The 24637-nt window shown below is 40.6% G+C and overlaps 13 non-coding genes across 13 annotated transcripts; all 13 read left to right on the top strand.

Moving 5' to 3' along the window:
- Nucleotides 1-620: 620 nt before the first annotated feature.
- Nucleotides 621-692, top strand: trnaw-cca. The gene has a single exon. It is a non-coding gene; the product is annotated as a tRNA-Trp (tRNA).
- A 1907-nt stretch (nucleotides 693-2599) lies between these two features.
- On the top strand, nucleotides 2600-2671 carry trnaw-cca. The gene has a single exon. It is a non-coding gene; the product is annotated as a tRNA-Trp (tRNA).
- A 1893-nt stretch (nucleotides 2672-4564) lies between these two features.
- Nucleotides 4565-4636, top strand: trnaw-cca. Its single transcript has one exon. It is a non-coding gene; the product is annotated as a tRNA-Trp (tRNA).
- Nucleotides 4637-6539: 1903 nt separating this feature from the next.
- On the top strand, nucleotides 6540-6611 carry trnaw-cca. The gene has a single exon. It is a non-coding gene; the product is annotated as a tRNA-Trp (tRNA).
- Nucleotides 6612-8506: 1895 nt separating this feature from the next.
- Nucleotides 8507-8578, top strand: trnaw-cca. The gene has a single exon. It is a non-coding gene; the product is annotated as a tRNA-Trp (tRNA).
- Nucleotides 8579-10493: 1915 nt separating this feature from the next.
- On the top strand, nucleotides 10494-10565 carry trnaw-cca. Its single transcript has one exon. It is a non-coding gene; the product is annotated as a tRNA-Trp (tRNA).
- Nucleotides 10566-12461: 1896 nt separating this feature from the next.
- trnaw-cca lies at nucleotides 12462-12533 on the top strand. Its single transcript has one exon. It is a non-coding gene; the product is annotated as a tRNA-Trp (tRNA).
- A 1896-nt stretch (nucleotides 12534-14429) lies between these two features.
- On the top strand, nucleotides 14430-14502 carry trnaw-cca. Its single transcript has one exon. It is a non-coding gene; the product is annotated as a tRNA-Trp (tRNA).
- A 1898-nt stretch (nucleotides 14503-16400) lies between these two features.
- trnaw-cca lies at nucleotides 16401-16472 on the top strand. The gene has a single exon. It is a non-coding gene; the product is annotated as a tRNA-Trp (tRNA).
- A 1912-nt stretch (nucleotides 16473-18384) lies between these two features.
- On the top strand, nucleotides 18385-18456 carry trnaw-cca. Its single transcript has one exon. It is a non-coding gene; the product is annotated as a tRNA-Trp (tRNA).
- Nucleotides 18457-20356: 1900 nt separating this feature from the next.
- On the top strand, nucleotides 20357-20428 carry trnaw-cca. The gene has a single exon. It is a non-coding gene; the product is annotated as a tRNA-Trp (tRNA).
- Nucleotides 20429-22321: 1893 nt separating this feature from the next.
- trnaw-cca lies at nucleotides 22322-22393 on the top strand. Its single transcript has one exon. It is a non-coding gene; the product is annotated as a tRNA-Trp (tRNA).
- Nucleotides 22394-24306: 1913 nt separating this feature from the next.
- On the top strand, nucleotides 24307-24378 carry trnaw-cca. The gene has a single exon. It is a non-coding gene; the product is annotated as a tRNA-Trp (tRNA).
- The last annotated feature ends 259 nt before the right edge of the window (nucleotides 24379-24637 follow it).

Consider the following 24637-nt stretch of genomic DNA (forward strand, 5'->3'; position numbering starts at 1 on the left):
TAATGAAAATCCACCCTTTTCTGTCCAAAGAAGACACTCAGCTACATGTGCAGTGTCTTGTTATCTGAAGAATGGACTACATCAACTTGCTCCATGTAGGCCTACGACTCTGTGCCAGCAAACCCCTGCAACTCAGTCAGAGTGCTGTTATGTGCAATCAACCCTGCTGTACTACTTCTCAAAGGTTTATGAGAAAGTTTAGATGGCTTGGTTGTAATCCAAACCTGTAGTAGCATACCAGTCACTGCCACGATATGCTCTTTTTGCTTACATTATGGTTACATGCTAAACAGGAGATACCAGCAATACATTTAGCAGTTGAGCCTTTATATCGCTCGACAACAGACTCGGTAGTCCCTAAAACAGCAACCTGCATAGGTGGCTGAGGCTCTGAAGAAAGCAGAGAGCTCAGAGATTCTATCAGAAGTTTGCCTCCCTTTGATTCTTCCATCCCTCTCCTTAAAGCTAGTCTTGAATTTGTGAACTTTGTGGGAGATGAGGGTAATAAAGGAAAGTAAAATTCTGGAATGGAATGTTACACTGGTCATTCAGCTGTCCAATCTTGTGAAACACAAACTCTACCTCCACTGGCTACAGTGTACCAGTGATGGTGTTTCCTTGACCTCGTGGCGCAACGGTAGCGTGTCTGACTCCAGATCAGAAGGTTGCGTGTTCAAATCACGTTGAGGTCACAGCTTTCTTTCTATTCACTAGGAAAGCTGCATGACTCGCATGTAATTTGCAGATATTATTGTTTACAATCTAGAATAACAGAGTTTTAGCTAAATTTATTTAAGATAAATTTATTCCTCTCCAATAATTATGCAGCTGTGAGAGAGGAGTCAATGAAACCGATGCATGTTAAAAACCCATGTCTTTGCCCGCATTCACTCCTCAATCGATCTTGGTTTATATGAGCGATCTCTGACATTAAAAAGTATCCTAAATATGGCAAACATCAGCTTTGTTTTGTATCATGAATAAGAACTGGCATAGGGCACTTTTGGAGCTATTGTCCACTAATGCATCTTCCACTACACTGTGTCTTTGGGTCATTGGCCTTTTATTTTAGTGCTTGATTTTCCGTTAGTTCCTTTTGCTATTTGCACTATTGGTTATTGTGGACGAATATGCCATCCTACTAAGTGCTGTAAGTATTTTGGATGAAAAGGTAGGCCTACTTAACCTGCCTTGATGTGCAGAAATTGGACTCGGATAGCCATTTTGACACCACTGATTTACATCACGTGTCCATTTGTCATCTTTGGAGAAGTAGAGGAATCCACTACTGTGGCTCTCTTCCTTCTGGTTTAGTGGCAAGTTTATGAGAACCTAACTACTGCAGCCCAGGTTTAATCCTTTGTATGGTTATGCTGTTATGATTAGAACAAGCAGATATAAAATGGAAAAGAAAATTTGATTCTTGAACTTTGATTCAAATGCACGAGGGACCCACTCCATAATGTTGAGAACGAATGGAAGGGAAAGTTATCAGCAAATACATCTCCACTGACAAACTTAAATTGATTAAAATTTAAGTGGATTCTTGAAATTGGAAAACTCAGGGCAACTTGCATATGGATGCATTAGTCTTTTTAAATTTCTGTCGGTGAGTAAGTTAGGAATCTTTGGCTGTTCATAACTCAGGAGTTGTTTAGCAACTCTCTGCAACTACCACCTGCTGTCACCTCCATCTTTTCTTTCCAAAGTTCTTGAAGAGTCTGTCCTCATTCAGATGTCTGTCTTTCGTAAACAGAATAAATAATCACTGGAATGTAAATCTCACCAACATCAGCTTCTACATGTCCATGGTGCTGCATCACCAATTCAAGACCTTAGAATTTCACCAGAAGACTCTTGGATCACTCTGACAATGCACGCAAACAAGGGCTACCACAAGATTAGCAAATATCATTCTCTACTCATATTGCTGCCTTGAGTGGTTCATGTAGTTTCCACATCTGCAACATAATGAAAATCCACCCTTTTCTGTCCAAAGAAGACACTCAGCTACATGTGTAGATCTCAGCTACATGTGTTTTCTGAAGAACGGACTACATCAACTTGCTCCATGTAGGCCTACGACTCTGTGCCAGCAAACCCCTGCAACTCAGTCAGAGTGCTGTTATGTGCAATCAACCCTGCTGTACTACTTCTCAAAGGTTTATGAGAAAGTTTAGATGGCTTGGTTGTAATCCAAACATGTAGTAGCATACCAGTCACTGCCACGATTATGCTCTTTTTGCTTACATTATGGTTACATGCTAAACAGGAGATACCAGCAATACATTTAGCAGTGGAGCCTTTATATCGCTCGACAACAGACTCTGTAGTCCCTAAAACAGCAACCTGCATAGGTGGCTGAGGCTCTGAAGAAAGCAGAGAGCTCAGAGATTCTATCAGAAGTTTGCCTCCCTTTGATTCTTCCATCCCTCTCCTTAAAGCTAGTCTTGAATTTGTGAACTTTGTGGGAGATGAGGGTAATAAAGGAAAGTAAAATTCTGGAATGGAATGTTACACTGGTCATTCAGCTGTCCAATCTTGTGAAATAAAAGATCTACCTCCTCTAGGCATAATTTACAAACAGGGGCATTTGCAGGACCTTGTGGCGCAACAGAAGCGCGTCTGACTCCAGATCAGAAGGTTGTGTGTTCAAATCACATCAAGGTCATTTGTTTCTTTCTACTCACTAGGAAAGCTGCATGACAGCATGTAACTTGCCAACTTTGTTGAATATTGTAGCTATACCTCAATTTATTTATGATCAACTTATTTGTCACCATTAATTATGCAGCTGTGAGAAAATGTCAGGGAAACCAAAACATATTAAAACACTTTGCCTTGCATGCATTCACTCCTCAATTGATCTTGGGTTTTATGACTGATTTCTGAAAGCAAAAAGTATCCTCAATGTGGCAAACATCAGCTTTGTGTTGCATTATGAATTAGAACTTGCATAGAGCACTTTTGGAGCCTTTGTCCACTAATGCATCTGCCACTGCATTGTGTCTTTGGGTCATTGACCTTTTATTTTATTGTTTGTTTTTCCGTTAGTTCCTTTTGCTATTTGCACTATTGGTTATTGTGGACGAATATGCCATCCTACTAAGTGCTGTAAGTATTTTGGATGAAAAGGTAGGCCTACTTAACCTGCCTTGATGTGCAGAAATTGGACTCGGATAGCCATTTTGACACCACTGATTTACATCACGTGTCCATTTGTCATCTTTGGAGAAGTAGAGGAATACCACTACTGTGGCTCTCTTCCTTCTGGTTTAGTGGCAAGTTTATGAGAACCTAACTACTGCAGCCCAGGTTTAATCCTTTGTATGGTTATGCTGTTATGATTAGAACAAGCAGATATAAAATGGAAAAGAAAATTTGATTCTTGAACTTTGATTCAAATGCACGAGGGACCCACTCCATAATGTTGAGAACGAATGGAAGGGAAAGTTATCAGCAAATACATTCTCCACTGACAAACTTAAATTGATTAAAATTTAAGTGGATTCTTGAAATTGGAAAACTCCAGGCAGCTTGCACACAGATGCATTAGTCTTTTTAAATTTCTGTCGGTGAATAAGTTAGGAATCTTTGGCTGTTCATAACTCAGGAGTTGTTTAGCAACTCTCTGCAACTACCACCTGCTGTCACCTCCATCTTTTCTTTCCAAAGTTCTTGAAGAGTCTGTCCTCATTCAGATGTCTGTCTTTCATAAACAGAATAAATCATCACTGGAATGTAAATCTCACCAACATCAGCTTCTACATGTCCATGGTGCTGCATCACCAATTCAAGACCTTAGAATTTCACCAGAAGACTCTTGGATCACTCTGACAATGCACGCAAACATGGGCTACCACAAGATTAGCAAATATCATTCTCTACTCATATTGCTGCCTTGAGTGGTTCATGTAGTTTCCACATCTGCAACATAATGAAAATCCACCCTTTTCTGTCCAAAGAAGACACTCAGCTACATGTGTAGATCTCAGCTACATGTGTTATCTGAAGAACGGACTACACCAACTTGCTCCATGTACACCTACGACTCTGTGCCAGCAAACCCCTGCAACTCAGTCAGAGTGCTGTTATGTGCAATCAACCCTGCTGTACTACTTCTCAAAGGTTTATGAGAAAGTTTAGATGGCTTGGTTGTAATCCAAACATGTAGTAGCATACCAGTCACTGCCACGATATGCTCTTTTTGCTTACATTATGGTTACATGCTAAACAGGAGATACCAGCAATACATTTAGCAGTGGAGCCTTTATATCGCTCGACAACAGACTCTGTAGTCCCTAAAACAGCAACCTGCATAGGTGGCTGAGGCTCTGAAGAAAGCAGAGAGCTCAGAGATTCTATCAGAAGTTTGCCTCCCTTTGATTCTTCCATCCCTCTCCTTAAAGCTAGTCTTGAATTTGTGAACTTTGTGGGAGATGAGGGTAATAAAGGAAAGTAAAATTCTGGAATGGAATGTTACACTGGTCATTCAGCTGTCCAATCTTGTGAAATACAAACTCTACCTCCACTGGCTACAGTGTACCAGTGATGGTGTTTCCTTGACCTCGTGGCGCAACGGTAGCGTGTCTGACTCCAGATCAGAAGGTTGCGTGTTCAAATCACGTCGAGGTCACAGCTTTCTTTCTATTCACTAGGAAAGCTGCATGACTCGCATGTAATTTGCAGATATTATTGTTTACAATCTAGAATAACAGAGTTTTACCTCAATTTATTTAAGATAAATTTATTCCTCTCCAATAATTATGCAGCTGTGAGAGAGGAGTCAATGAAACCAATGCATGTTAAAAACCCATGTCTTTGCCCGCATTCACTCCTCAATCGATCTTGGTTTATATGAGCGATCTCTGACATTAAAAAGTATCCTAAATATGGCAAACATCAGCTTTGTTTTGTATCATGAATTAGAACTGGCATAGGGCACTTTTGGAGCTATTGTCCACTAATGCATCTTCCACTACACTGTGTCTTTGGGTCATTGGCCTTTTATTTTAGTGCTTGATTTTCCGTTAGTTCCTTTTGCTATTTGCACTATGTGTTCTTCTGGAAGAATATGCCATCCTACTAAGTGCTGTAAGTAGTTTGGATGAAAAGGTAGGCCTATTTGACGTGCCTTGATGTGGAGAAATTGGACTTGGATATCCATGTTGACACCACTGATTTACATTACCTGTCCGTTTCTTACCTTTGGAGAAGTAGACAAATTCCAGTAGCCTGGCCCTCTTCCTTCTGCCTTAGTGGCATGTATACGACAACCTCACTACTACAGCCCAGGTCTGATACCTGTTCTGGTTATGCGTTTATGATTGCAAAAAGCAGCTTTAAAAGGGAAAAAAAATTTGATCCCTGCATTTTGATACAAACAGCCGAGGGTCCCACCTCATAATTTTGAGAAAGAATGGAAGGGAAAGTTTTCAGCAAACAAGTCCACCACTGAAAAGCTTAAGTTGATTAAAATCTAAGTAGATTCTTGAAATTGGAAAACTCAGGGCAACTTGCATATGGATGCATTAGTCTTTTTAAATTTCTGTCGGTGAACTAGTTAGGAATCTTTCTCTGTTGTCAACTCAGGAGCTGTTTAGCAACTCTCTGCACCTACCAAATGCTGTCACTTCTGTCTTTTCTTTCAAAAGTTCTTGGAGAGTCTGTCTTCAATCAGATGTCTGTCTTTCTTAAACAGAATGAATCATCACTGGAATGTAAATCTCGCCAACATCAGCTTCTACATGTCCATGGAGATGCGTCCCCAATTCAAAAGCTTAGGATCTCCCTAGAAGACACTTTGGTCACTCTGACCATGCATGCAAACATGGGCTACAAGCGGACTACCAAATATCATTCTCTACTCATACTGCTGATTTGAGTGGTATATGCAGTTTCCTCATCAGCAACATAATGAAAATCCACCCCTTTCTGTTTAAGGAAGACACTCAGCTTCAGGTGCAGTGTCTTGTTATCTGAAGAATGGACTACATCAACTTGCTCCATGTAGGCCTACGACTCTGTGCCAGCAAACCCCTGCAACTCATTCAGAGTGCTGTTATTTGCAATCAACCCTGGCATAGTACTTCTCAAAGGTTATTGAGAAAGTCTAGATGGCTTGGTTGTAATCCAAACGTCCAGTAGCATACCAGTCACTGCCAGTATGTGCTCCATTTGCTTACATCATGGGTGTATGCTAAAGAGGAGATAGCAGCAATACCTAGAGCAGTAGAGCCTTTAAATCGCTTGACGACAGATTCGGCAGTTCCTAAAACAGCAACCTGCATAGGTGGCTGAGGCTCCGATGAAAGCAGAGAGCTCAGAGATTCTGCCTGACGTTCGCCTCCCTTTGATTCTTCCTTCCCTCTCCCTAATGCTATTCTTGAATTTTTGAACATTGAGGGAGATGAGGGTAATGAAGGAAAGTAAAATTCTGGAATGGAATGTTACATTGGTCATTCAAATAAGATATCAGAGCTTGGGAAATAAAAGATCTACCTCCTCTAGGCATAATTTACAAACAGGGGCATTTGCAGGACCTTGTGGCGCAACAGAAGCGCATCTGACTCCAGATCAGAAGGTTGTGTGTTCAAATCACATCAAGGTCATTTGTTTCTTTCTACTCACTAGGAAAGCTGCATGACAGCATGTAACTTGCCAACTTTGTTGAATATTGTAGCTATACCTCAATTTATTTATGATCAACTTATTTGTCACCATTAATTATGCAGCTGTGAGAAAATGTCAGGGAAACCAAAACATATTAAAACACTTTGCCTTGCATGCATTCACTCCTCAATTGATCTTGGGTTTTATGACTGATTTCTGAAAGCAAAAAGTATCCTCAATGTGGCAAACATCAGCTTTGTGTTGCATTATGAATTAGAACTTGCATAGAGCACTTTTGGAGCCTTTGTCCACTAATGCATCTGCCACTGCATTGTGTCTTTGGGTCATTGACCTTTTATTTTATTGTTTGTTTTTCCTTAGTTCATGTTGTATTTTGTACTATGTGTTCTTCTGGAAGAATATGCCATCCTACTAAGTGCTGTAAGTATTTTGGATGAAAAGGTAGGCCTACTTAACCTGCCTTGATGTGGAGAAATTGGACTCGGATAGCCATTTTGACACCACTGATTTACATCACGTGTCCATTTGTCATCTTTGGAGAAGTAGAGGAATTCCACTACTGTGGCTCTCTTCCTTCTGGTTTAGTGGCAAGTTTATGAGAACCTAACTACTGCAGCACAGGTTTAATCCTTTGTATGGTTATGCTGTTATGATTAGAACAAGCAGATATAAAATGGAAAAGAAAATTTGATTCTTGAACTTTGATTCAAATGCACGAGGGACCCACTCCATAATGTTGAGAACGAATGGAAGGGAAAGTTATCAGCAAATACATCCTCCACTGACAAACTTAAATTGATTAAAATTAAGTGGATTCTTGAAATTGGAAAACTCCAGGCAGCTTGCACACAGACGGATAAGTCTTTCAAATGTCTCTTTGTGAACTAGTTAGGAATCTTTCTCTGTTGTCAACTCAGGAGTTGTTTAGCAACTCTCTGCAACTACCACCTGCTGTCACCTCCATCTTTTCTTTCCAAAGTTCTTGAAGAGTCTGTCCTCATTCAGATGTCTGTCTTTCATAAACAGAATAAATCATCACTGGAATGTAAATCTCACCAACATCAGCTTCTACATGTCCATGGTGCTGCATCACCAATTCAAGACCTTAGAATTTCACCAGAAGACTCTTGGATCACTCTGACAATGCACGCAAACATGGGCTACCACAAGATTAGCAAATATCATTCTCTACTCATATTGCTGCCTTGAGTGGTTCATGTAGTTTCCACATCTGCAACATAATGAAAATCCACCCTTTTCTGTCCAAAGAAGACACTCAGCTACATGTGTAGATCTCAGCTACATGTGTTATCTGAAGAACGGACTACACCAACTTGCTCCATGTACACCTAGTACTCTGTGCCAGCAGAGCCCTGCAACTCATTCAGAGTGCTGTTATTTGCAATCAACCCTGGCATAGTACTTCTCAAAGGTTATTGAGAAAGTCTAGATGGCTTGGTTGTAATCCAAACGTCCAGTAGCATACCAGTCACTGCCAGGAGGTGCTCCATTTGCTTACATCATGGGTGTATGCTAAAGAGGAGATAGCAGCAATACCTAGAGCAGTAGAGCCTTTAAATCGCTTGACGACAGATTCGGCAGTTCCTAAAACAGCAACCTGCATAGGTGGCTGAGGCTCTGAAGAAAGCAGAGAGCTCAGAGATTCTGCCTGACGTTCGCCTCCCTTTGATTCTTCCTTCCCTCTCCCTAATGCTATTCTTGAATTTTTGAACATTGAGGGAGATGAGGGTAATAAAGGAAAGTAAAATTCTGGAATGGAATGTTACATTGGTCATTCAAATAAGATATCAGAGCTTGGGAAATAAAACATCTACCTCCTTTAGGTATAATTTAGTAACAGGGGCATTTGCGGGGCCTTGTGGCGCAAGGGAAGCGCGTCTGACTCCAGATCAGAAGGTTGTGTGTTCAAATCACATCGAGGTCACAGCTTTCTTTCTATTCACTAGGAAAAGCTGCATGACTCGCATGTAATTTGCAGATATTATTGTTTACAATCTAGAATAACAGAGTTTTAGCTAAATTTATTTAAGATAAATTTATTCCTCTCCAATAATTATGCAGCTGTGAGAGAGGAGTCAATGAAACCAATGCATGTTAAAAACCCATGTCTTTGCCCGCATTCACTCCTCAATCGATCTTGGTTTATATGAGCGATCTCTGACAGTAAAAAGTATCTTGAATCTGGCAAACATCAGCTTTGTTTTGTATCATGAATAAGAACTGGCATAGGGCACTTTTGGAGCTATTGTCCACTAATGCATCTTCCACTACACTGTGTCTTTGGGTCATTGGCCTTTTATTTTAGTGCTTGTTTTTTCCTTTAGTTCCTGTTGCATTTTGCACTATTGGTTATTGTGGAAGAATATGCCATCCTACTAAGTGCTGTAAGTATTTTGGATGAAAAGGTAGGCCTACTTAACCTGCCTTGATGTGCAGAAATTGGACTCGGATAGCCATTTTGACACCACTGATTTACATCACGTGTCCATTTGTCATCTTTGGAGAAGTAGAGGAATTCCACTACTGTGGCTCTCTTCCTTCTGGTTTAGTGGCAAGTTTATGAGAACCTAACTACTGCAGCCCAGGTTTAATCCTTTGTATGGTTATGCTGTTATGATTAGAACAAGCAGATATAAAATGGAAAAGAAAATTTGATTCTTGAACTTTGATTCAAATGCACGAGGGACCCACTCCATAATGTTGAGAACGAATGGAAGGGAAAGTTATCAGCAAATACATCCTCCACTGACAAACTTAAATTGATTAAAATTTAAGTGGATTCTTGAAATTGGAAAACTCCAGGCAGCTTGCACACAGAGGGATAAGTCTTTTTAAATGTCTCTTTGTGAACTAGTTAGGAATCTTTCTCTGTTGTCAACTCAGGAGCTGTTTAGCAACTCTCTGCACCTACCACCTGCTGTCACCTCCATCTTTTCTTTCCAAAGTTCTTGAAGAGTCTGTCCTCATTCAGATGTCTGTCTTTCGTAAACAGAATAAATAATCACTGGAATGTAAATCTCACCAACATCAGCTTCTACATGTCCATGGTGCTGCATCACCAATTCAAGACCTTAGAATTTCACCAGAAGACTCTTGGATCACTCTGACAATGCACGCAAACAAGGGCTACCACAAGATTAGCAAATATCATTCTCTACTCATATTGCTGCCTTGAGTGGTTCATGTAGTTTCCACATCTGCAACATAATGAAAATCCACCCTTTTCTGTCCAAAGAAGACACTCAGCTACATGTGTAGATCTCAGCTACATGTGTTTTCTGAAGAACGGACTACACCAACTTGCTCCATGTACACCTAGTACTCTGTGCCAGCAGAGCCCTGCAACTCATTCAGAGTGCTGTTATTTGCAATCAACCCTGGCATAGTACTTCTCAAAGGTTATTGAGAAAGTCTAGATGGCTTGGTTGTAATCCAAACGTCCAGTAGCATACCAGTCACTGCCAGTATGTGCTCCATTTGCTTACATCATGGGTGTATGCTAAAGAGGAGATAGCAGCAATACCTAGAGCAGTAGAGCCTTTAAATCGCTTGACGACAGATTCGGCAGTTCCTAAAACAGCAACCTGCATAGGTGGCTGAGGCTCCGACGAAAGCAGAGAGCTCAGAGATTCTGCCTGACGTTCGCCTCCCTTTGATTCTTCCTTCCCTCTCCCTAATGCTATTCTTGAATTTTTGAACATTGAGGGAGATGAGGGTAATGAAGGAAAGTAAAATTCTGGAATGGAATGTTACATTGGTCATTCAAATAAGATATCAGAGCTTGGGAAATAAAAGATCTACCTCCTCTAGGCATAATTTACAAATAGGGGCATTTGCAGGACCTTGTGGCGCAACGGAAGCGCGTCTGACTCCAGCTCAGAAGGTTGTGTGTTCAAATCACATCAAGGTCATTTGTTTCTTTCTACTGACTAGGAAAGCTGCATGACAGCATGTAACTTGCCAACTTTGTTGAATAATGTAGCTATAGCTCAATTTATTTATGATCAACTTATTTGTCACCATTAATTATGCAGCTGTGAGAAAATGTCAGGGAAACCAAAACATATTAAAACACTTTGCCTTGCATGCATTCACTCCTCAATTGATCTTGGGTTTTATGACTGATTTCTGAAAGCAAAAAGTATCCTCAATGTGGCAAACATCAGCTTTGTGTTGCATTATGAATTAGAACTTGCATAGAGCACTTTTGGAGCCTTTGTCCACTAATGCATCTGCCACTGCATTGTGTCTTTGGGTCATTGACCTTTTATTTTATTGTTTGTTTTTTCCTTAGTTCATGTTGCATTTTGTACTATGTGTTCTTCTGGAAGAATATGCCATCCTACTAAGTGCTGTAAGTAGTTTGGATGAAAAGGTAGGCCTATTTGACGTGCCTTGATGTGGAGAAATTGGACTTGGATATCCATGTTGACACCACTGATTTACATTACCTGTCCTTTTCTTACCTTTGGAGAAGTAGACAAATTCCAGTAGCCTGGCCCTCTTCCTTCTGCCTTAGTGGCATGTATACGACAACCTCACTACTACAGCCCAGGTCTGATACCTGTTCTGGTTATGCGTTTATGATTGCAAAAAGCAGCTTTAAAAGGGAAAAAAATTTGATCCCTGCATTTTGATACAAACAGCCGAGGGTCCTACCCCATAATTTTGAGAAAGAATGGAAGGGAAAGTTTTCAGCAAACAAGTCCACCACTGAAAAGCTTAAGTTGATTAAAATCTAAGTAGATTCTTGAAATTGGAAAACTCAGGGCAACTTGCATATGGATGCATTAGTCTTTTTAAATTTCTGTCGGTGAATAAGTTAGGAATCTTTGGCTGTTCATAACTCAGGAGTTGTTTAGCAACTCTCTGCAACTACCACCTGCTGTCACCTCCATCTTTTCTTTCCAAAGTTCTTGAAGAGTCTGTCCTCATTCAGATGTCTGTCTTTCGTAAACAGAATAAATCATCACTGGAATGTAAATCTCACCAACATCAGCTTCTACATGTCCATGGTGCTGCATCACCAATTCAAGACCTTAGAATTTCACCAGAAGACTCTTGGATCACTCTGACAATGCACGCAAACATGGGCTACCACAAGATTAGCAAATATCATTCTCTACTCATATTGCTGCCTTGAGTGGTTCATGTAGTTTCCACATCTGCAACATAATGAAAATCCACCCTTTTCTGTCCAAAGAAGACACTCAGCTACATGTGTAGATCTCAGCTACATGTGTTTTCTGAAGAACGGACTACACCAACTTGCTCCATGTACACCTAGTACTCTGTGCCAGCAGAGCCCTGCAACTCATTCAGAGTGCTGTTATTTGCAATCAACCCTGGCATAGTACTTCTCAAAGGTTATTGAGAAAGTCTAGATGGCTTGGTTGTAATCCAAACGTCCAGTAGCATACCAGTCACTGCCAGTATGTGCTCCATTTGCTTACATCATGGGTGTATGCTAAAGAGGAGATAGCAGCAATACCTAGAGCAGTAGAGCCTTTAAATCGCTTGACGACAGATTCGGCAGTTCCTAAAACAGCAACCTGCATAGGTGGCTGAGGCTCCGACGAAAGCAGAGAGCTCAGAGATTCTGCCTGACGTTCGCCTCCCTTTGATTCTTCCTTCCCTCTCCCTAATGCTATTCTTGAATTTTTGAACATTGAGGGAGATGAGGGTAATGAAGGAAAGTAAAATTCTGGAATGGAATGTTACATTGGTCATTCAAATAAGATATCAGAGCTTGGGAAATAAAAGATCTACCTCCTCTAGGCATAATTTACAAATAGGGGCATTTGCAGGACCTTGTGGCGCAACGGAAGCGCGTCTGACTCCAGATCAGAAGGTTGTGTGTTCAAATCACATCAAGGTCATTTGTTTCTTTCTACTGACTAGGAAAGCTGCATGACAGCATGTAACTTGCCAACTTTGTTGAATAATGTAGCTATAGCTCAATTTATTTATGATCAACTTATTTGTCACCATTAATTATGCAGCTGTGAGAAAATGTCAGGGAAACCAAAACATATTAAAACACTTTGCCTTGCATGCATTCACTCCTCAATTGATCTTGGGTTTTATGACTGATTTCTGAAAGCAAAAAGTATCCTCAATGTGGCAAACATCAGCTTTGTTTTGCATCATGAATTGGACTTGCATAGAGCACTTTTGGAGCCTTTGTCCACTAATGCATCTGCCACTACATTGTGTCTTTGGGTCATTGACCTTTTATTTTATTGTTTTTTTTTTTTTTTCCTTTAGTTCATGTTGCATTTTGTACTATGTGTTCTTGTGGAAGAATATGCCTTCCTACTAAGTGCTGTAAGTAGTTTGGATGAAAAGGTAGGCCTATTTGACCTGACTTGATATGGAGAAATTGGACTTGGATATCCATGTTGACACCACTGATTTACATTACCTGTCCGTTTCTTACCTTTGGAGAAGTAGACAAATTCCAGTAGCCTGGCCCTCTTCCTTCTGCCTTAGTAGCATGTATACGACAACCTCACTACTACAGCCCAGGTCTGATACCTGTTCTGGTTATGCGTTTATGATTGCAACAAGCAGCTTTAAAATGGAAAAAAAAATTGATCCCTGCATTTTGATACAAACAGCCGAGGGTCCCACCCCATAATTTTGAGAAAGAATGGAAGGGAAAGTATTCAGCAAACAAGTCCTCCACTGAAAAGCTTAAGTTGATTAAAATCTAAGTAGATTTTTGAAATTGGAAAACTCAGGGCAACTTGCATATGGATGCATTAGTCTTTTTAAATTTCTGTCGGTGAATAAGTTAGGAATCTTTGGCTGTTCATAACTCAGGAGTTGTTTAGCAACTCTCTGCAACTACCACCTGCTGTCACCTCCATCTTTTCTTTCCAAAGTTCTTGAAGAGTCTGTCCTCATTCAGATGTCTGTCTTTCGTAAACAGAATAAATCATCACTGGAATGTAAATCTCACCAACATCAGCTTCTACATGTCCATGGTGCTGCATCACCAATTCAAGACCTTAGAATTTCGACAAAAGACACTTGGATCACTCTGACAATGCACGCAAACATGGGCTACCACAAGATTAGCAAATATCATTCTCTACTCATATTGCTGCCTTGAGTGGTTCATGTAGTTTCCACATCTGCAACATAATGAAAATCCACCCTTTTATGTCCAAAGAAGACATTCAGCTACATGTGTAGATCTCAGCTACATGTGTTATCTGAAGCATGGACTACACCAACTTGCTCCATGTACACCTACTACTCTGTGCCAGCAGAGCCCTGCAACTCATTCAGAGTGCTGTTATTTGCAATCAACCCTGGCATAGTACTTCTCAAAGGTTATTGAGAAAGTCTAGATGGCTTGGTTGTAATGCAAACGTCCAGTAGCATACCAGTCACTGCCAGGATATGCTCTTTTTGCTTACATTATGGTTACATGCTAAACAGGAGATACCAGCAATACATTTAGCAGTGAGCCTTTATATCGCTCAACAACAGACTCGGTAGTCCCTAAAACAGCAACCTGCATAGGTGGCTGAGGCTCTGAAGAAAGCAGAGAGCTCAGAGATTTTATCAGAAGTTTGCCTCCCTTTGATTCTTCCATCCCTCTCCTTAAAGCTAGTCTTGAATTTGTGAACTTTGTGGGAGATGAGGGTAATAAAGGAAAGTAAAATTCTGGAATGGAATGTTACACTGGTCATTCAGCTGTCCAATCTTGTGAAACACAAACTCTACCTCCACTGGCTACAGTGTACCAGTGATGGTGTTTCCTTGACCTCGTGGCGCAACGGTAGCGTGTCTGACTCCAGATCAGAAGGTTGCGTGTTCAAATCACGTTCGAGGTCACAGCTTTCTTTCTATTCACTAGGAAAGCTGCATGACTCGCATGTAATTTGCAGATATTATTGTTTACAATCTAGAATAACAGAGTTTTAGCCTAAATTTATTTAAGATAAATTTATTCCTCTCCAATAATTATGCAGCTGTGAGAGAGGAGTCAATGAAACCATGCATGTTAAAAACCCATGTCTTTGCCCGCATTCACTCCTCAATCGATCTTGGTTTATATGAGCGATCTCTGACATTAAAAAAGTATCCTAAATATGGCAAACATCAGCTTTGTTTTGTATCATGAATTAGAACTGGCATAGGGCACTTTTGGAGCTATTGTCCACTAATGCATCTTCCACTACACTGTGTCTTTGGGTCATTGGCCTTTTATTTTAGTGCTTGATTTTCCGTTAGTTCCTTTGCTATTTGCACTATTGGTTATTGTGGACGAATATGCCATCCTACTAAGTGCTGTAAGTATTTTGGATGAAAAGGTAGGCCTACTTAACCTGCCTTGATGTGCAGAAATTGGACTCGGATAGCCATTTTGACACCACTGATTTACATCACGTGTCCATTTCTTACCTTTGGAGAAGTAGACAAATTCCAGTAGCCTGGCCCTCTTCCTTCTGCCTTAGTGGCATGTATACGACAACCTCACTACTACAGCCCAGGTCTGATACCTGTTCTGGTTATGCGTTTATGATTGCAAAAAGCAGCTTTAAAATGGAAAAAAAATTTGATCCCTGCATTTTGATACAAACAGCCGAGGGTCCCACCCCATAATTTTGAGAAAGAATGGAAGGGAAAGTTTTCAGCAAACAAGTCCACCACTGAAAAGCTTAAGTTGATTAAAATCTAAGTAGATTCTTGAAATTGGAAAACTCAGGGCAACTTGCATATGGATGCATTAGTCTTTTTAAATTTCTGTCGGTGAATAAGTTAGGAATCTTTGGCTGTTCATAACTCAGGAGTTGTTTAGCAACTCTCTGCAACTACCACCTGCTGTCACCTCCATCTTTTCTTTCCAAAGTTCTTGAAGAGTCTGTCCTCATTCAGATGTCTGTCTTTCGTAAATAGAATGAATCATCACTGGAATGTAAATCTCGCCAACATCAGCTTCTACATGTCCATGGAGATGCGTCCCCAATTCAAAAGCTTAGGATCTCCCTAGAAGACACTTTGGTCACTCTGACCATGCATGCAAACATGGGCTACAAGCGGACTACCAAATATCATTCTCTACTCATACTGCTGATTTGAGTGGTATATGCAGTTTCCTCATCAGCAACATAATGAAAATCCACCCCTTTCTGTTTAAGGAAGACACTCAGCTTCAGGTGCAGTGTCTTGTTATCTGAAGAATGGACTACATCAACTTGCTCCATGTAGGCCTACGACTCTGTGCCAGCAAACCCCTGCAACTCAGTCAGAGTGCTGTTATGTGCAATCAACCCTGCTGTACTACTTCTCAAAGGTTTATGAGAAAGTTTAGATGGCTTGGTTGTAATCCAAACATGTAGTAGCATACCAGTCACTGCCACGTTATGCTCTTTTTGCTTACATTATGGTTACATGCTAAACAGGAGATACCAGCAATACATTTAGCAGTGGAGCCTTTATATCGCTCGACAACAGACTCTGTAGTCCCTAAAACAGCAACCTGCATAGGTGGCTGAGGCTCTGAAGAAAGCAGAGAGCTCAGAGATTCTATCAGAAGTTTGCCTCCCTTTGATTCTTCCATCCCTCTCCTTAAAGCTAGTCTTGAATTTGTGAACTTTGTGGGAGATGAGGGTAATAAAGGAAAGTAAAATTCTGGAATGGAATGTTACACTGGTCATTCAGCTGTCCAATCTTGTGAAATACAAACTCTACCTCCACTGGCTACAGTGTACCAGTGATGGTGTTTCCTTGACCTCGTGGCGCAACGGTAGCGTGTCTGACTCCAGATCAGAAGGTTGCGTGTTCAAATCACGTCGAGGTCACAGCTTTCTTTCTATTCACTAGGAAAGCTGCATGACTCGCATGTAATTTGCAGATATTATTGTTTACAATCTAGAATAACAGAGTTTTAGCTCAATTTATTTAAGATAAATTTATTCCTCTCCAATAATTATGCAGCTGTGAGAGAGGAGTCAATGAAACCAATGCATGTTAAAAACCCATGTCTTTGCCCGCATTCACTCCTCAATCGATCTTGGTTTATATGAGCGATCTCTGACATTAAAAAGTATCCTAAATATGGCAAACATCAGCTTTGTTTTGTATCATGAATAGAACTGGCATAGGGCACTTTTGGAGCTATTGTCCACTAATGCATCTTCCACTACACTGTGTCTTTGGGTCATTGGCCTTTTATTTTAGTGCTTGATTTTCCGTTAGTTCCTTTTGCTATTTGCACTATTGGTTATTGTGGACGAATATGCCATCCTACTAAGTGCTGTAAGTATTTTGGATGAAAAGGTAGGCCTACTTAACCTGCCTTGATGTGCAGAAATTGGACTCGGATAGCCATTTTGACACCACTGATTTACATCACGTGTCCATTTGTCATCTTTGGAGAAGTAGAGGAATTACCACTAGCCTGGCCCTCTTCCTTCTGCCTTAGTGGCATGTATACGACAACCTCACTACTACAGCCCAGGTCTGATACCTGTTCTGGTTATGCGTTTATGATTGCAAAAAGCAGCTTTAAAAGGGAAAAAAAATTTGATCCCTGCATTTTGATACAAACAGCCGAGGGTCCCACCCCATAATTTTGAGAAAGAATGGAAGGGAAAGTTTTCAGCAAACAAGTCCACCACTGAAAAGCTTAAGTTGATTAAAATCTAAGTAGATTCTTGAAATTGGAAAACTCAGGGCAACTTGCATATGGATGCATTAGTCTTTTTAAATTTCTGTCGGTGAATAAGTTAGGAATCTTTGGCTGTTCATAACTCAGGAGTTGTTTAGCAACTCTCTGCAACTACCACGTGCTGTCACCTCCATCTTTTCTTTCCAAAGTTCTTGAAGAGTCTGTCCTCATTCAGATGTCTGTCTTTCGTAAACAGAATAAATCATCACTGGAATGTAAATCTCACCAACATCAGCTTCTACATGTCCATGGTGCTGCATCACCAATTCAAGACCTTAGAATTTCACCAGAAGACTCTTGGATCAGTCTGACAATGCACGCAAACAAGGGCTACCACAAGATTAGCAAATATCATTCTCTACTCATATTGCTGCCTTGAGTGGTTCATGTAGTTTCCACATCTGCAACATAATGAAAATCCACCCTTTTCTGTCCAAAGAAGACACTCAGCTACATGTGTAGATCTCAGCTACATGTGTTTTCTGAAGAACGGACTACACCAACTTGCTCCATGTACACCTAGTACTCTGTGCCAGCAGAGCCCTGCAACTCATTCAGAGTGCTGTTATTTGCAATCAACCCTGGCATAGTACTTCTCAAAGGTTATTGAGAAAGTCTAGATGGCTTGGTTGTAATCCAAACGTCCAGTAGCATACCAGTCACTGCCAGGAGGTGCTCCATTTGCTTACATCATGGGTGTATGCTAAAGAGGAGATAGCAGCAATACCTAGAGCAGTAGAGCCTTTAAATCGCTTGACGACAGATTCGGCAGTTCCTAAAACAGCAACCTGCATAGGTGGCTGAGGCTCCGACGAAAGCAGAGAGCTCAGAGATTCTGCCTGACGTTCGCCTCCCTTTGATTCTTCCTTCCCTCTCCCTAATGCTATTCTTGAATTTTTGAACATTGAGGGAGATGAGGGTAATGAAGGAAAGTAAAATTCTGGAATGGAATGTTACATTGGTCATTCAAATAAGATATCAGAGCTTGGGAAATAAAAGATCTACCTCCTCTAGGCATAATTTACAAATAGGGGCATTTGCAGGACCTTGTGGTGCAACGGAAGCGTGTCTGACTCCAGATCAGAAGGTTGTGTGTTCAAATCACATCAAGGTCATTTGTTTCTTTCTACTGACTAGGAAAGCTGCATGACAGCATGTAACTTGCCAACTTTGTTGAATAATGTAGCTATAGCTCAATTTATTTATGATCAACTTATTTGTCACCAATAATTATGCAGCTGTGAGAGAGGAGTCAATGAAACCAATGCATGTTAAAAACCCATGTCTTTGCCCGCATTCACTCCTCAATCGATCTTGGTTTATATGAGCGATCTCTGACATTAAAAAGTATCCTAAATATGGCAAACATCAGCTTTGTTTTGTATCATGAATTAAGAACTGGCATAGGGCACTTTTGGAGCTATTGTCCACTAATGCATCTTCCACTACACTGTGTCTTTGGGTCATTGGCCTTTTATTTTAGTGCTTGATTTTCCGTTAGTTCCTTTTGCTATTTGCACTATTGGTTATTGTGGACGAATATGCCATCCTACTAAGTGCTGTAAGTATTTTGGATGAAAAGGTAGGCCTACTTAACCTGCCTTGATGTGCAGAAATTGGACTCGGATAGCCATTTTGACACCACTGATTTACATCACGTGTCCATTTGTCATCTTTGGAGAAGTAGAGGAATACCACTACTGTGGCTCTCTTCCTTCTGGTTTAGTGGCATGTATACGACAACCTCACTACTACAGCCCAGGTCTGATACCTGTTCTGGTTATGCGTTTATGATTGCAAAAAGCAGCTTTAAAAGGGAAAAAAAATTTGATCCCTGCATTTTGATACAAACAGCCGAGGGTCCCACCCCATAATTTTGAGAAAGAATGGAAGGGAAAGTTTTCAGCAAACAAGTCCACCACTGAAAAGCTTAAGTTGATTAAAATCTAAGTAGATTCTTGAAATTGGAAAACTCAGGGCAACTTGCATATGGATGCATTAGTCTTTTTAAATTTCTGTCGGTGAATAAGTTAGGAATCTTTGGCTGTTCATAACTCAGGAGTTGTTTAGCAACTCTCTGCAACTACCACCTGCTGTCACCTCCATCTTTTCTTTCCAAAGTTCTTGAAGAGTCTGTCCTCATTCAGATGTCTGTCTTTCATAAACAGAATAAATCATCACTGGAATGTAAATCTCACCAACATCAGCTTCTACATGTCCATGGTGCTGCATCACCAATTCAAGACCTTAGAATTTCACCAGAAGACTCTTGGATCACTCTGACAATGCACGCAAACAAGGGCTACCACAAGATTAGCAAATATCATTCTCTACTCATATTGCTGCCTTGAGTGGTTCATGTAGTTTCCACATCTGCAACATAATGAAAATCCACCCTTTTCTGTCCAAAGAAGACACTCAGCTACATGTGTAGATCTCAGCTACATGTGTTTTCTGAAGAACGGACTAAACCAACTTGCTCCATGTACACCTAGTACTCTGTGCCAGCAGAGCCCTGCAACTCATTCAGAGTGCTGTTATTTGCAATCAACCCTGGCATAGTACTTCTCAAAGGTTATTGAGAAAGTCTAGATGGCTTGGTTGTAATCCAAACGTCCAGTAGCATACCAGTCACTGCCAGTATGTGCTCCATTTGCTTACATCATGGGTGTATGCTAAAGAGGAGATAGCAGCAATACCTAGAGCAGTAGAGCCTTTAAATCGCTTGACGACAGATTCGGCAGTTCCTAAAACAGCAACCTGCATAGGTGGCTGAGGCTCCGATGAAAGCAGAGAGCTCAGAGATTCTGCCTGACGTTCGCCTCCCTTTGATTCTTCCTTCCCTCTCCCTAATGCTATTCTTGAATTTTTGAACATTGAGGGAGATGAGGGTAATGAAGGAAAGTAAAATTCTGGAATGGAATGTTACATTGGTCATTCAAATAAGATATCAGAGCTTGGGAAATAAAAGATCTACCTCCTCTAGGCATAATTTACAAATAGGGGCATTTGCAGGACCTTGTGGCGCAACGGAAGCGCGTCTGACTCCAGATCAGAAGGTTGTGTGTTCAAATCACATCAAGGTCATTTGTTTCTTTCTATTCACTAGGAAAGCTGCATGACAGCATGTAACTTGCCAACTTTGTTGAATATTGTAGCTATACCTCAATTTATTTATGATCAACTTATTTGTCACCATTAATTATGCAGCTGTGAGAAAATGTCAGGGAAACCAATGCATGTTAAAAACCCATGTCTTTGCCCGCATTCACTCCTCAATCGATCTTGGTTTATATGAGCGATCTCTGACATTAAAAAGTATCCTAAATATGGCAAACATCAGCTTTGTTTTGTATCATGAATTAGAACTGGCATAGGGCACTTTTGGAGCTATTGTCCACTAATGCATCTTCCACTACACTGTGTCTTTGGGTCATTGGCCTTTTATTTTAGTGCTTGATTTTCCGTTAGTTCCTTTTGCTATTTGCACTATTGGTTATTGTGGATGAATATGCCATCCTACTAAGTGCTGTAAGTATTTTGGATGAAAGGTAGGCCTACTTAACCTGCCTTGATGTGCAGAAATTGGACTCGGATAGCCATTTTGACACCACTGATTTACATCACGTGTCCATTTGTCATCTTTGGAGAAGTAGAGGAATACCACTACTGTGGCTCTCTTCCTTCTGGTTTAGTGGCAAGTTTATGAGAACCTAACTACTGCAGCCCAGGTTTAATCCTTTGTATGGTTATGCTGTTATGATTAGAACAAGCAGATATAAAATGGAAAAGAAAATTTGATTCTTGAACTTTGATTCAAATGCACGAGGGACCCACTCCATAATGTTGAGAACGAATGGAAGGGAAAGTTATCAGCAAATACATCCTCCACTGACAAACTTAAATTGATTAAAATTTAAGTGGATTCTTGAAATTGGAAAACTCCAGGCAGCTTGCACACAGAGGGATAAGTCTTTTTAAATGTCTCTTTGTGAACTAGTTAGGAATCTTTCTCTGTTGTCAACTCAGGAGCTGTTTAGCAACTCTCTGCACCTACCAAATGCTGTCACTTCTGTCTTTTCTTTCAAAAGTTCTTGGAGAGTCTGTCTTCAATCAGATGTCTGTCTTTCTTAAACAGAATGAATCATCACTGGAATGTAAATCTCGCCAACATCAGCTTCTACATGTCCATGGAGATGCGTCCCCAATTCAAAAGCTTAGAATTTCGCCAAAAGACACTTGGATCACTCTGACAATGCACGCAAACATGGGCTACCACAAGATTAGCAAATATCATTCTCTACTCATATTGCTGCCTTGAGTGGTTCATGTAGTTTCCACATCTGCAACATAATGAAAATCCACCCTTTTATGTCCAAAGAAGACATTCAGCTACATGTGTAGATCTCAGCTACATGTGTTATCTGAAGCATGGACTACACCAACTTGCTCCATGTACACCTACTACTCTGTGCCAGCAGAGCCCTGCAACTCATTCAGAGTGCTGTTATTTGCAATCAACCCTGGCATAGTACTTCTCAAAGGTTATTGAGAAAGTCTAGATGGCTTGGTTGTAATGCAAACGTCCAGTAGCATACCAGTCACTGCCAGTATGTGCTCCATTTGCTTACATAATGGGTGTATGCTAAAGAGGAGATAGCAGCAATACCTAGAGCAGTAGAGCCTTTAAATCGCTTGACGACAGATTCGGCAGTTCCTAAAACAGCAACCTGCATAGGTGGCTGAGGCTCTGAAGAAAGCAGAGAGCTCAGAGATTCTATCAGAAGTTTGCCTCCCTTTGATTCTTCCATCCCTCTCCTTAAAGCTAGTCTTGAATTTGTGAACTTTGTGGGAGATGAGGGTAATAAAGGAAAGTAAAATTCTGGAATGGAATGTTACACTGGTCATTCAGCTGTCCAATCTTGTGAAATACAAACTCTACCTCCACTGGCTACAGTGTACCAGTGATGGTGTTTCCTTGACCTCGTGGCGCAACGGTAGCGTGTCTGACTCCAGATCAGAAGGTTGCGTGTTCAAATCACGTTGAGGTCACAGCTTTCTTTCTATTCACTAGGAAAGCTGCATGACTCGCATGTAATTTGCAGATATTATTGTTTACAATCTAGAATAACAGAGTTTTAGCCTAAATTTATTTAAGATAAATTTATTCCTCTCCAATAATTATGCAGCTGTGAGAGAGGAGTCAATGAAACCAATGCATGTTAAAAACCCATGTCTTTGCCCGCATTCACTCCTCAATCGATCTTGGTTTATATGAGCGATCTCTGACATTAAAAAGTATCCTAAATATGGCAAACATCAGCTTTGTTTTGTATCATGAATTAGAACTGGCATAGGGCACTTTTGGAGCTATTGTCCACTAATGCATCTTCCACTACACTGTGTCTTTGGGTCATTGGCCTTTTATTTTAGTGCTTGATTTTCCGTTAGTTCCTTTTGCTATTTGCACTATTGGTTATTGTGGATGAATATGCCATCCTACTAAGTGCTGTAAGTATTTTGGATGAAAAGGTAGGCCTACTTAACCTGCCTTGATGTGCAGAAATTGGACTCGGATAGCCATTTTGACACCACTGATTTACATCACGTGTCCATTTGTCATCTTTGGAGAAGTAGAGGAATACCACTACTGTGGCTCTCTTCCTTCTGGTTTAGTGGCAAGTTTATGAGAACCTAACTACTGCAGCCCAGGTTTAATCCTTTGTCTGGTTATGCGTTTATGATTGCAACAAGCAGCTTTAAAATGGAAAAAAAATTTGATCCCTGCATTTTGATACAAACAACCGAGGGTCCCACCCCATAATTTTGAGAAAGAATGGAAGGGAAAGTTTTCAGCAAACAAGTCCTCCACTGACAAGCTTAAGTTGAATAAAATCTGAGTAGATTCTTGAAATTGGAAAACTCAGGGCAACTTGCATATGGATGCATTAGTCTTTTTAAATTTCTGTCGGTGAATAAGTTAGGAATCTTTGGCTGTTCATAACTCAGGAGTTGTTTAGCAACTCTCTGCAACTACCACCTGCTGTCACCTCCATCTTTTCTTTCCAAAGTTCTTGAAGAGTCTGTCCTCATTCAGATGTCTGTCTTTTGTAAACAGAATAAATCATCACTGGAATGTAAATCTCACCAACATCAGCTTCTACATGTCCATGGTGCTGCATCACCAATTCAAGACCTTAGAATTTTGCCCGAAGACACTTGGATCACTCTGACAATGCACGCAAACGTGGGTTACCACAAGATTAGCAAATATATTTCTCTACTCATATTGCTGCCTTGAGTGGTTCATGTAGTTTCCACATCTGCAACATAATGAAAATCCACCCTTTTCTGTCCAAAGAAGACACTCAGCTACATGTGTAGATCTCAGCTACATGTGTTATCTGAAGAACGGACTACACCAACTTGCTCCATGTACACCTAGTACTCTGTGCCAGCAGAGCCCTGCAACTCATTCAGAGTGCTGTTATTTGCAATCAACCCTGGCATAGTACTTCTCAAAGGTTATTGAGAAAGTCTAGATGGCTTGGTTGTAATCCAAACGTCCAGTAGCATACCAGTCACTGCCAGTATGTGCTCCATTTGCTTACATCATGGGTGTATGCTAAAGAGGAGATAGCAGCAATACCTAGAGCAGTAGAGCCTTTAAATCGCTTGACGACAGATTCGGCAGTTCCTAAAACAGCAACCTGCATAGGTGGCTGAGGCTCTGAAGAAAGCAGAGAGCTCAGAGATTCTGCCTGACGTTAGCCTCCCTTTGATTCTTCCTTCCCTCTCCCTAATGCTATTCTTGAATTTTTGAACATTGAGGGAGATGAGGGTAATAAAGGAAAGTAAAATTCTGGAATGGAATGTTACATTGGTCATTCAAATAAGATATCAGAGCTTGGGAAATAAAAGATCTACCTCCTCTAGGCATAATTTACTAAGAGGGGCATTTGCAGGACCTTGTGGCGCAAGGGAAGCGCGTCTGACTCCAGATCAGAAGGTTGTGTGTTCAAATCACATCAAGGTCATTTGTTTCTTTCTACTGACTAGGAAAGCTGCATGACAGCATGTAACTTGCCAACTTTGTTGAATAATGTAGCTATAGCTCAATTTATTTATGATCAACTTATTTGTCACCATTAATTATGCAGCTGTGAGAAAATGTCAGGGAAACCAAAACATATTAAAACACTTTCTCGTTGCACGCATTCCCTCCTCAATTGATCTTGGTTTTTATGACTGATCTTTGACAGCAAAAAGTATCCTGAATCAGGCAAACATCAGCTT

This window comes from Electrophorus electricus, chromosome 9 (assembly GCF_013358815.1).
Source record: "Electrophorus electricus isolate fEleEle1 chromosome 9, fEleEle1.pri, whole genome shotgun sequence".
NCBI classification, from domain to species: domain Eukaryota; kingdom Metazoa; phylum Chordata; class Actinopteri; order Gymnotiformes; family Gymnotidae; genus Electrophorus; species Electrophorus electricus.